Raw genomic sequence first — 11,023 nt, forward strand, 5'->3', positions numbered from 1 at the left:
GAGGATAATACTTTTCTACCTGCTAGGAGTGCTAGGAGGATGAGTTTCATCACTAGCCCTGTGCAGGGCATGCAAGAAAGGCAGATGACCTCGGCGGACTTACCTTAGGGCTAGGCATGCTCTCTCTGGTTCGCCACGCTCTGAGTACGTAAAAGCAAAGAGAGGGGTTATTCATTTGGCACGCCTCCCTTTCAAGTATTGCCACAGGGTGGCTTGCGCTTAAGCCAGTCCTGATTACAAGATGAGCTTCACCTGAGGGGCATCGGGTGAGTCCTACTTAAGTCAGCAGGGAAGGTGTGTGGTTGGGAGCGGGTTGCTGAGCCTGCCAGATGCAGGAAGCCGCGGATGCGCTGAAACAGAAGCCTGAGAAGCTGCAGCTGGCTGAAGAAGCAGCTGCAAGGAGCAAGATTGGCTCCAGCGGAGGCATTGAATTATGACCCCACTCTGGGAAAGAGGACAGGGAACCCCCCAACTAAGGGGGGAGAGACACAGAACTGGGGTGGGGGCCTGGAGAGTCAGTGTACACTGGAGGGTTGAATAACCTGGACCCCAAATGGGGACTGTTTCCATTTTCTTGTGAGCCATGTGGAGTTTAAGGAGCCCTGTGAAGGAGTAAACAGGGCTGGGGCAGTGCAGAGGCATCCCCTGCCCAGGAGGGGGCGCTTGGGAGGCAGAGAGCGGCCAGCGTGCTACGAGTATCTGGACAACATCGGTGGGCGTTGGCCTGGGCTCTACTGGGAGAGGGGTGGGTGCTCTTTGGGTACCAGCACCCCAGAAGGCAGCATCCTACTGAGGGCTAAGGAAAGCGGTTCACGTTCCGCACTGGGGATATCGGCGTTCAACATGACTGCTCTTCTCCAACGCTCACTTCCGCGTCCCTGAAATCCTGGGGTGGTTTTATAAAAGGGGTGCCCCAGGAGGGGGACAGGATCAGCAGCGCTGCTCAGGGAAGAAAGCCTCCCTGCAAAGGGTGAAGAGCTCAGTGCCTTCCCGATAAACACACCAGGGGTGAGGTTGAGCAGGGCGAGGCAGCTAGGGAAGCCCCATGTGGCTGTTCCTGAGCTGGGACAAGGGATCAGGATCCCCTTAGGCCTCCACGGCTTCCAGTGGATTCCACTCCTAAGAGCTGCCAGGCTGAAGGATCTAGCTCTCCGTGCGGCGGTTATATCCGCAGCGTGTCCTGCTCTTATCACTGTGTTCTGTGCCTGCGCCGTTGTGATCATTCAATAGCCCCCTATCAAATCGCTATCAGACTGAGCAGGGCCAGCTACACGCCCACCGGCTGGAGTAAGTCCCCAGCCCAGCAGTAGCTGGGGGAGGGATGAGCTGACTGGCCCTGCTTTTTAAAACCACCCTCCGAAGGCGAGCTCCGTGCCCTCAATCCAGCTTTTAATTGCTTTGGGCCTTTGGGGGCCGTGCAGCACTTTACAGGCTCTGACTGACTGACTGACTGGCTCTGGCTGTGCAATCTGCCTCGGAGAACCACAGATACTGAAATCCGGTCCTTCCGTGCTCTCCAGATGTGTGTGTGGCATACGGTTATTCAACTCTTTGGGTCGGATCAGCCTTTCTGCTCTGCTCGCGCTGGGAAAGATCAGCTTGTTTCACCTCATGGGGCAGCTGCTGCTGTTTTGATAGGAGAGCGAAGGAGGCAGCCTGACCGGACCCTCCGAGTGCTGTGCAGTAAATCCTCTGGAGGTCAAGACCTGTCTGAGGTCTGAACAGCAGAACCCCCACACAATGGAGCAGCCTCTTTGTATTCAAGAGACGGGGTCACAACACACAGCGGTGCTATTTAAAGCACCAGCCAGTCCTGCTCGAGCCCTGCCCAGCAGGATCACTCTGCTTTTAATCCTTTTCAGGGATTCCCAACTCGCAGAGAGCAGCATATGCCAAACAGATCACCTGCAGCTTACTGTGATGTGCAAGCCAGCCATTTCCATTCATCTACTGAGGAAGGCACTAGCGCAGTCAGGTTAGACTTGCTACCACATGGGCTTGGCTCTGAAAATGCATGTATACCTGCAAGCAAATTAGGTGCAAGTAGCCAATGTGGGTCTTCATGCTGCAAAGCGAGGGTGCCCCTCATCCAGCTGTAGGCGTTCCTCTCTCTGTTGATGGCCCAGTTCCCATTGCCGTCAGCCGTGATGCACATCGGTCAGGATGTGACGTCACACGGGTCCAGCGTTTCCCAAGATTTTTTGTTGCTTTTAAATATCTTTATTCTTATCCTCTGAGTGTGGTGGAAACAGGTGTCGTTTTCCTGGGAGCAGCGCCACAAGCCTTCGGGGGCTTGTCACACAGGGTGCTGTACGTTCATCCTCCCCGTGTCCTTCCCCAAGCCAATCTCTTCATCAGGCCGGGACCAGCTCTTCAGCCATCCAAGTGGGGTCTCACTCATCACCAACGTTTCCCGCGTGTAGAATTTACTTTGTTTTCTATAGGCGCATTGGCCTTAACGTACAGTAAAATAGCAGAATTCCCTAACCCGAACAACACTTCATGGGATACTGATAGAATAGCGCAGGGTGCTGAGATGCCATGGTGAGGTGTACGGGATTAATGGGTAGATTGACGGGGCAGGTTACAGCAAAGAATATACATGTCACTTTCTAAATCAGCAGTGACACCCTTTTACACAGGCCTCACCTCAGGCCCCAGTCTTTTGAGCTGATGTGGTTCCAAATCCAAATGATACAGAAATGCGACAGTCACTGCTCGTGATCATCCGCCATTATGGCTCCTGTTTTACCTTTTGCCTGTCACAATACTTTAAGGACACTGAAAGACAAAGTGGTGATACAGGTCTCAGGGAAGATATTGCCCTCCCTATGTCCAGCATTTAAAAACAAAAGCTGTGCTCCCCCACGTTCAGAAGCAGTATAGCTATTCACAGAACCACTCCGACTGCACAGAAAACGGGATATGGCAATACGGACATCCGTCCTGATTATCTTCTGCCTTGTATCTGGTATTCAGCTATGCATGGGATTGTAATCAGAAATTCTAGTGAGTGGAAAATCCTGACTTGGTAGCACTTCTCACTCACTGTGAAGAGGTGGGGACGAGGAACTGGAAAACCCTGAGTTAGTAGCATTTACACTTGCTTTGAACAGGTGTCACTGATGTGAAACATCGGCCTCAGTGCCTTATAAAATGCACTGCTCTAGTTAACTCCTGAAAGAGTCCAGTACAGGGAATCCTCCAACACTTGGAGGAAATGAACTAACTCTTCTATTCCTCTTCTGATTTCTGTGATCAAGGAAAGACCTTCATTTGCCCTGAAATGACATGCCCATTTCAACAAATATTGTAATAATGCTTGCCGCTTACACAAAGCAAGATCCCATAGCGGCAGATCAAGGTGAACAGCATGTTATGAGGCATTTAACAAATGATCTTGCAAATCCTAGAGAGGAAAATTCATCTCTTACCTTAGGAAGTCATTGAATGCCTAGAGCCGAAGTCACCAGGAATGCTGTTGCTGTGCATTATTCTGGCACCACAAAGCAAACCTAAACGGTAACCTATCTTAAATGGCTGGTTAAACCAGGTTTATATCTGCATTGAGTCACTGGGGTGGCACAAAGCAGCCCGAGCATGAGTCTGCCCCTGAGGGAGAGGAGGCCAAGTGCAGCTCTCAGTTAGGTGAATGGAGTGACTCCAGTTCTAGAGTCAGGTTGGAGCTGTTTTCTCAGGGGTCGCCCACAATCAGTCAGTTAATGGATGGATGAAAACACTCTTTCAAGCAAAGGCAAAGTGGGACTTACCTTGTTTTCTAAGTGAGCAATGTGCCATACACTTGGAAATGAGGGTAACACTGCTACAGAAGGATAGCGAGAGACTGTGCTACATAACTGCTTGTGCACTCATCCCTGTGGGAAATGTCACCCCTGCCAGTGCAGTGTTTATCTCCATTTAGGTTGCGTTGCTGGTGTACCACTACCGTGGCTGACACAGTACTGGCTCAGAACTCTGTGGAACAGAAATGGTGGTGTAATTCAGTTAGTTGTGCTGCTGATCTTACTCAATGATAAGATACGCTACCTAATTCTAACCTACAGTCCAGCAGGAGGTAGTGCACTGTATTGTTTATCAGTATGTTCTGCATTCAGACTTAGATCATGTGGCAACTCCAGCTCACCAAGCCACCTGTCCCCCACTCCCTGGAATTCTGTGAAATTTGTTATTTCTCATGCTCCGTGCACAGTTTTGTGTGGGAATCTTTGCCATGTGTTTTCACCTTTCATCATTTTAATATGTGGCATAAAGCCATGCATTTTTCCCAGGCTTTTTTTTTATTATTATTTAATAGGATGCCATGTTTTATTATTTAATAGGATGCCACGTTAGTTCAGAAAAGCCCAATACCCTTGAAAAATGTGGTGCACTTGGCATAAACGTTCCCTAAACCTGAGTTTTAAGGAAGTGTGAAGAGATTTAAATTCCAATATATTTAATACAAAACTAGAGCCTCTGTGGAAAGAGTCTGGTCCATATTTGGTCTGATGCTTTCAGTTCTGTGCTGCAACTTTGCACCCTCAGTGCTGGCTACCCCCAGGCCTCCCCTGATGGTCTGGGAGCTGACTCCAGGAGCATGAGGTTCTGAGAAGACTAGGAGTCAGGCCTGCAGGACAGCTGACACCTCCACTTTGCTATCAGCAGCCATGATATGGTTTTATGCAGTGTCACATAGACCCTGTGGAGGTAGACACCACAGGAAGTACCACCTAGGAAGACCAGACTGACAGCTTCCTTGTGGCCCCGATTTGGTCCAGGAACCCTATTAAAGCCCAGGAGGAATTCCAGGAGGTGTCTGTGTAACAAGGTGTACTGCTCTGCCAGGTGTAGTGATGAGCCTGCCTCGGCTAACTCTAGGACTCCAGTTCTACCTTTGGTGATGTTCCTGGCCTCTGACTATAAGGCCTGTCTGCCCAAGCCCTGGTTGTGACAAGAAGTGCATATTGAAACGACTGTTGCTGAGTTGGAAACACTGAAGATGACTTTCTGGACTGGAGCAGGCGAAGGTAGGAAACTGGGTGATTTGTTGAGTTTCAGCATCTGAGGACTACATTGGAGCGGCTAAAAACAAAAGCAGTTGATGCTGAGCTGAATGGGAGTAAAGTTTCTGGGGCTAGCACGAGATCAAAGGCGTGGAGGGGGGTGGGACTGATCTAGTAGAAATAACAAGTGTGACACGAGCAGGCGACAAGCACAGGCACAGCAAGAGGCCTCTTGGTATCCAGCTCTTGGAGGGGTCCCATCCCATGCAAACATGGCAACTCAGCCGGACCCTATCACCCTCTCCAGAAGTGGGACCAAATCTGGGATGAAACAACTGGCCAGCAATTTCTCCAGGAGCAGTAAAGGAGGCAATGAGTGGTCTGACCTTTTTACCCAGCAGCTTGATGGTCATCCTCTTTCTTAGGGGAGCCTGGGCATTTTAAGGCTGACCCATGCATCCCAAGCAATCAAGAGAATCCTATGTGAGGTGGTCTAATAACCTGGCAGTTTTGATGTGTAGGGAGGGAGGCAACCCAGATTCCTCAGAGATATTTCACCGACATGCCTGGGTTCCCATTTTTGACCCCAGAATATTGGCAAGATTAAAGCCACCATGCAATGGAGGGTGCCTTGTGTGTTCTTTTGAGCCCAATACAATGACTTTTTCTGTTTCTGCCTGCCATCAGCACTACCACTAACTGATGAAATACTGAATAATGAGCATAAGTGAACTCTCGTATCACTAAACCTGCAGTGATCAAATGTCTGCCGAATAGTTCTTATAAAAAACTTAGCCAAACATTTATATGCACCAACTTCTGTAACACACATTCTTCATAAGGAAATAAAATGAAAAGTCATAAATTATTAGCACTACGGGTCTGAATCCTGCTTGCCTTCTTCTCAGAGGTAGTTTCACAGATATCAACTAGAGGCTACTTGGTGGTGATAGTAAACAGATGTCCCCATGTTTGCTCTGACGCTTCTTTTTCATTGTGACAGTTGCATGTAGAGATGCTCAGGTTTAGAGCAGAAAACACACTCCAACAAATATCTCTCTATTTTCTCATTTCACACAGGCTGCCGAATAGCCAGCAGAATCTCATATTGTTCTCTGAATTATTTTCTTCTCTTACTGTTGTCTTCTTTCATAATTTCATCTTCCTTTGGCGATACTCATCCATCCATTTCATGGTCCTTTCACTTTCTATGTGTTCTTGCTCACGTGTCATGTTAGTGCTTGCAGCGGAGATGCTTTTATTTTGTTTGTTACAGTTGTGGAGAGTCTTTTCTCCTCCTCCTGTTGTGTGTGTGTGTGTGTGTGCATTAGGAAATTTCCATTTAACCTGTGCATCAGCCTTCTGAGCGGCAGAAGGAATGAGCTATCACTAATATCATTTCGTATCAAATGAGATTACCCTTCTCCCCCATTATGCATGCCTTTCATCCATGTACTGTGGCAATGCTGCGATTTGTAGGGATCACGTTAGCCAAATCCCGTATTAGTGATGGTCTCTTAAAGATGATTTTTATCTTTTGGTGTTGCAGCTGAGGCCCTGCACCAAGCAATTTATGATTAGAATCTGAACTATTGACCAACATGATTGAGCTATGGGAGCTTTGGATTGATGACAGTTGTCTACCGGATTCATATGCAATTGCCTACATTGTTACTCCTGCTTGTTACTAGCCAGCTATATTTATGAGAGCCGTTACTGGCAATTTGTGATGCACCAATGTAGCTAGACCTGTGTGCTCCAATGACCTCTGATGGACATGATTGTGTAGCAGTGACCTTGGCTAGCTGAGGGCTTTGAGGGTCTGATGCGTATCCTCAACTACTACCAAAGTCCAAGCCAGCTAAGAGCACTCCGCACCAGACTGATTCAGCCCTCTGTGGATGATCATTTGTTTGTTGTCAGAGATGTCAATAAAAATTTGCCTATGGCATTGAGTAAATATAATCGCTTCTCAAGTGGAGCGCCTCAGCTTGATTTTTAAAACCTGATTGTGCTGTCTGTTTAGATACGACACAGGTCAGCCTCCTCTTCTACAGCTAATGGGTAGAAACAGAATTGTCATTAGCTGTGAGTTGTTAGAGAAAAACATAAATAATGACTGAGAACCCGCAGCTCTGCCCCCTCAGGTTGTCATGTCATTTGATTTCATCAGCTATAGTAAGCCACTCTCGCCTGGTCGCTGCTTGGATGGAAACCCTCCAAGACAAACTAGCTGTTCAGGAAGAGCTGTGCTCTAGATAGCGCCCTGCCCTATGAGTCGTCATTAAACTCAGCATTGTGTGAGGCGGCACCAGGCTGCACAAGCTACCACTTTTGAAAGATGGTGACATAAAAACTGACCACTCCTGGTCACTGATCTAAACACCCCTCATTGCTCTAGAAAGTATCGTGGAATCGTCCATGTCATGACCAAATTCCAGTTGGATAATTATAACTTGTGGTTGCATATAGCATTCATCCCTTTCTGCGTACAATGGATGCAGAGGGTTGCTGTGGGCTGGTTAAAGGGTTTCTGTCACATTTGAAGAGCATGGCAGCTTGCATGTTTGTGACAGATATGGTCATCCCTGTGTATATCTAATTCGTGAAAGACTTTGTTACAGCAAAGATCCGAGGATTACAATGTTACTTACTCTGAGTCAGAGTCCGATATCCTTACTCTCACTGATCAGTACTCTTGGAGTAGCCCTATTCATTTCAATAGAATAAGGTATTGGTCTAAGTAGAGTGACAAAATTTAGCCCTGTGTGAGCAACAAAGAATGGTAAATCTTCACCAGATTCAGTAGTCTCAAAAGAAGACAATATTACCCGATTGCAGCTCGAAATAGGGGGTTAAAATATGGGGTGTGGGAAGGAACAGGTGGAGTTGAAAATATGTGAAGTCATTTTCATGCTCTTTGGAGAGAACTAGTAAGAGGAGGATTGTTAAAGATTTTTATAGCTGGTACCTAACAACGCTGGGTGTAAGAATCATGAAACTCTTCTAGTTTAAAAGTAACTAGAGGAGCACTTCAGCTAATTGGAGGCACACTAGCTTTGAAGCCATTTGATACCTGTGTTGTTTGTAGCACTTTTCCAGAGGGCACATCAAGCCTATTCAAGAATTAGTGCACAATTCTAAGTTGAAAGCAAGCATACTGGGTGTGTGCATATGTATGTGTGTACATCCTTGTTGGTTTAGCCCCACTGCATTTTAAATGTCACTTGTTTTCCATACTGATCACCATGGAAGAAGGTAGCATATCCGATTTTTCCACTGACTCTAATTAAGAGCTTTGGAGTTGATCTAAGGTCACTAAGACATGTAATGTAAACTATACTGCCATTTAAAAAAATAAATGAAAAGACCTAAAATACTCACATTAAAAAATAACCCATGAGTGAATCCAAAAAAATTCCAAATGAAGCCTGCGGGCATCTAAGTACTGCAGACCTCTCTGAAACGGTGTGAATGTACGTAATATAGAGCTGCAGTAGGCAGAGGGGAATTTGAGGGGAAAATGAGAGAGCTGCTTTAATTCATTGTATTAAACCCTGTGGTGTAAGATTTCCTCAGAGGCATTTTCACCTTTTTTTAATTATTTTTTTGGGGTGGAAAAAAAATTGACATCACTTTCTCTGCTCTCTCTGCTGCTGTTTCAGGAAGTTGTGTTTGAGAAGACGTTTCCTCTCCTGCCCAACCTAGAGTGAAATCCTAGTCTTGTCTGTGGCAGAACAGCCTGCTGAGGTGGAAATGAATGAACAGCTGTCACAACTTGGGTATTACGGCTGGACTGCGGGATTGAATAGGAAGGGAAGCCAGGCAAGGGAAGGAGCACGCCCCATGTTAAATGCAAGTATCCTCCATAATTAGAAAATGGGGTAAGTAAATGGATTTGTGGCTTCAGTTGAGTAGTGTGATAAATACCAGTAGTAGCAGAACTCTGAATAAGGCCTCCTGCTATGAAAGTGTCTCACTCACATCATTTTTTTGCCACTTAATATTGATTTGAGTCTTTTTCTAGACCTGCTGGTCTTCCTGCTTTCCTTTACAGTCACCGCTTCCCTTTCCTCTAGGAAGACAAGCTGTCCAAGTTAATCCATTAGCGAGCTTTCTACATTACAAAAAACACATGGTGCTTCATGCTTCATTAGCAGACAGGAAACGTTCCAAATCCAGTGTTACTGAGTGTGTCAGACTCTTCTGGCTTCCTCTCCACACTCTTCTTTTCCATTTTATGTTTAATATTAAAAGAAAGAGGCATCAAATGAAAATATAACATCCTAGAGCATTTGACTGCACCCTGTAAATCTGGCCTCATACCCCTGCTCTGCTGCCAACACTCTACTTTCGATTGACTAATACTTCCTTCTCGGTTGGAACAGAGCTGCACTCCGTCTGGCCCAGAGATCTCATTCTCCATGCAAGATTTTTTTCCACCGTTTTTTTCCCCTGACCTGTTCAGACTGAAACGAAAGAGTGAATGTATTCCAATAATAGAACCAAGGCAAGATGGATAGTGTTGAGCATCACTCTTCCTCAGTTTAGTCTAGTGTTGCAAACAAGATTAGAAGTGGAGATCATGACGAACGAAGGATGCAAAACTGAAAATGCTTTGTTCCGGGTTTCTATTGATCATCCAGTAAAAGATTTGTTCTTGACATTTGAGCAGAGGTTGTTCTAATGTAATGGTTTGTGTTGTGTCAGAAGTCAGTAGTTTGGTTCATGAAGGTCCATGACTCTTTTCTCCCCCTCTGTCCAAATGGGTTCTGTAGTAAGTCTCTCTAGTTTTATACACCGTGTCAGAGATAAAATTCCAGTCACTCAGGGACCATCATCAGCCTCAAAAGTGCTACATGTTGGAGCAGAGAACTTTTTTTTCCCTCCCCTCTCCCCCAGAAGCAGACAGAGTAGATCCAGGGTCAGAGAACAAAAGGAAAGTGTTTGTTTGGGTACAATAACACTCCTGGAGGGGAGGTTACCTACTTTGCTGTCCAGAAGGAATTACCAGTAGAGAGACAGACCACAGATACACTAGGCTCTGAAAGAGACTGCACTCCAAACCACCTACGCAAATAGACTTTCACTACAGGTTCACCTCCTCTGAATAGAGTTTTTGAAGTTGCATCAAAGGAAGACTCTGGCAAACCCCCAAAACTTTTCCTGGCGATGAGCTGGAAAACATGTATGGTTCCTACCTGAAATCCTAGTTTGGGATACCTTCACCTAGGGACTCCGGAACCCCAGTAAAATCCTTAATGAAGCTGGCTTCCACTTCGAGTTTGTACTAGCACCAAGTACGTCTCAGATTTTGTTATAAAGGTTTCCAACAACTCAGCTAATCGTCATTTTTTTTATTACACTTAAGAACTTTACAACATTTTACTATATATGGCCTAGAGCCTGCAAATGCTTACCCACATGTGTAGTTCTATTAACTTACTATGTTTCCTGGAACTACTCATGTGTGTAAAGTAAATCACATGTGTAAATGTTTGCAAGATCTGGGCCTAAGTTTGTTTAAAGTGATTGAAAACTAAGGCAGTATAAAAATGAATAGTTATCCATCTTTGTAACGTCCTTAGGCATCCTTGGAATAAATGCATTATAAAAGTGAAAAGTGTTTTTTGTGCATAGTAAGTAGGATTCATCTTTCAATAAGAACACTAACTAAAGCAGCTGGTTAATTCAATGGGTTTTGGATTCTTTGACTGTTTTCATCATCCAGAGGGTGCTTGTACTTTCACTGATGTCAATGGTAAAACTCTCGTTGATCTTAAAGGCAGCAGAATTGGCTGTCAGTCTGTGATAAATGTTTCAGTGACACCCTTTCCCTGCAACATCTCTTCTCTCCCATGACGTAGTCCCATCTTGTGTCCACACTTCCAGCCCGGATTCACAAAGGTCTGTCTATCTTAGGCGGTGGGAGGAATAATTTCTCAGAGCTGCTTCCAAGTTGACAAAACTCCCTTTATGCATTTACAAACTAATAGGAATTAGACTAGCATGTTCAATGG

General features: G+C 45.8%; 1 long non-coding RNA gene across 3 annotated transcripts in view; it reads left to right on the forward strand.

Annotated features, from left to right (window-relative positions):
- The window catches only part of LOC137146427 (uncharacterized), a 55,245-nt gene that overhangs the window by 41,738 nt on the left and 2,484 nt on the right, over nt 1–11,023 (forward strand). For 2 of the 3 annotated variants that reach the window (XR_010917928.1, XR_010917929.1), the window contains exon 2: nt 8,669–8,887. This is a non-coding gene — a long non-coding RNA (uncharacterized lncRNA). The remainder of the gene's footprint in view (nt 1–8,668; nt 8,888–11,023) is intronic. The other variant, XR_010917930.1, reaches the window with a different exon arrangement.

This window comes from Emydura macquarii, unplaced genomic scaffold, assembly GCF_026122565.2.
Source record: "Emydura macquarii macquarii isolate MOO-44397 ecotype Brisbane River unplaced genomic scaffold, CSIRO-AGI_Emac_v2 contig_450, whole genome shotgun sequence".
NCBI lineage: Eukaryota > Metazoa > Chordata > Testudines > Chelidae > Emydura > Emydura macquarii.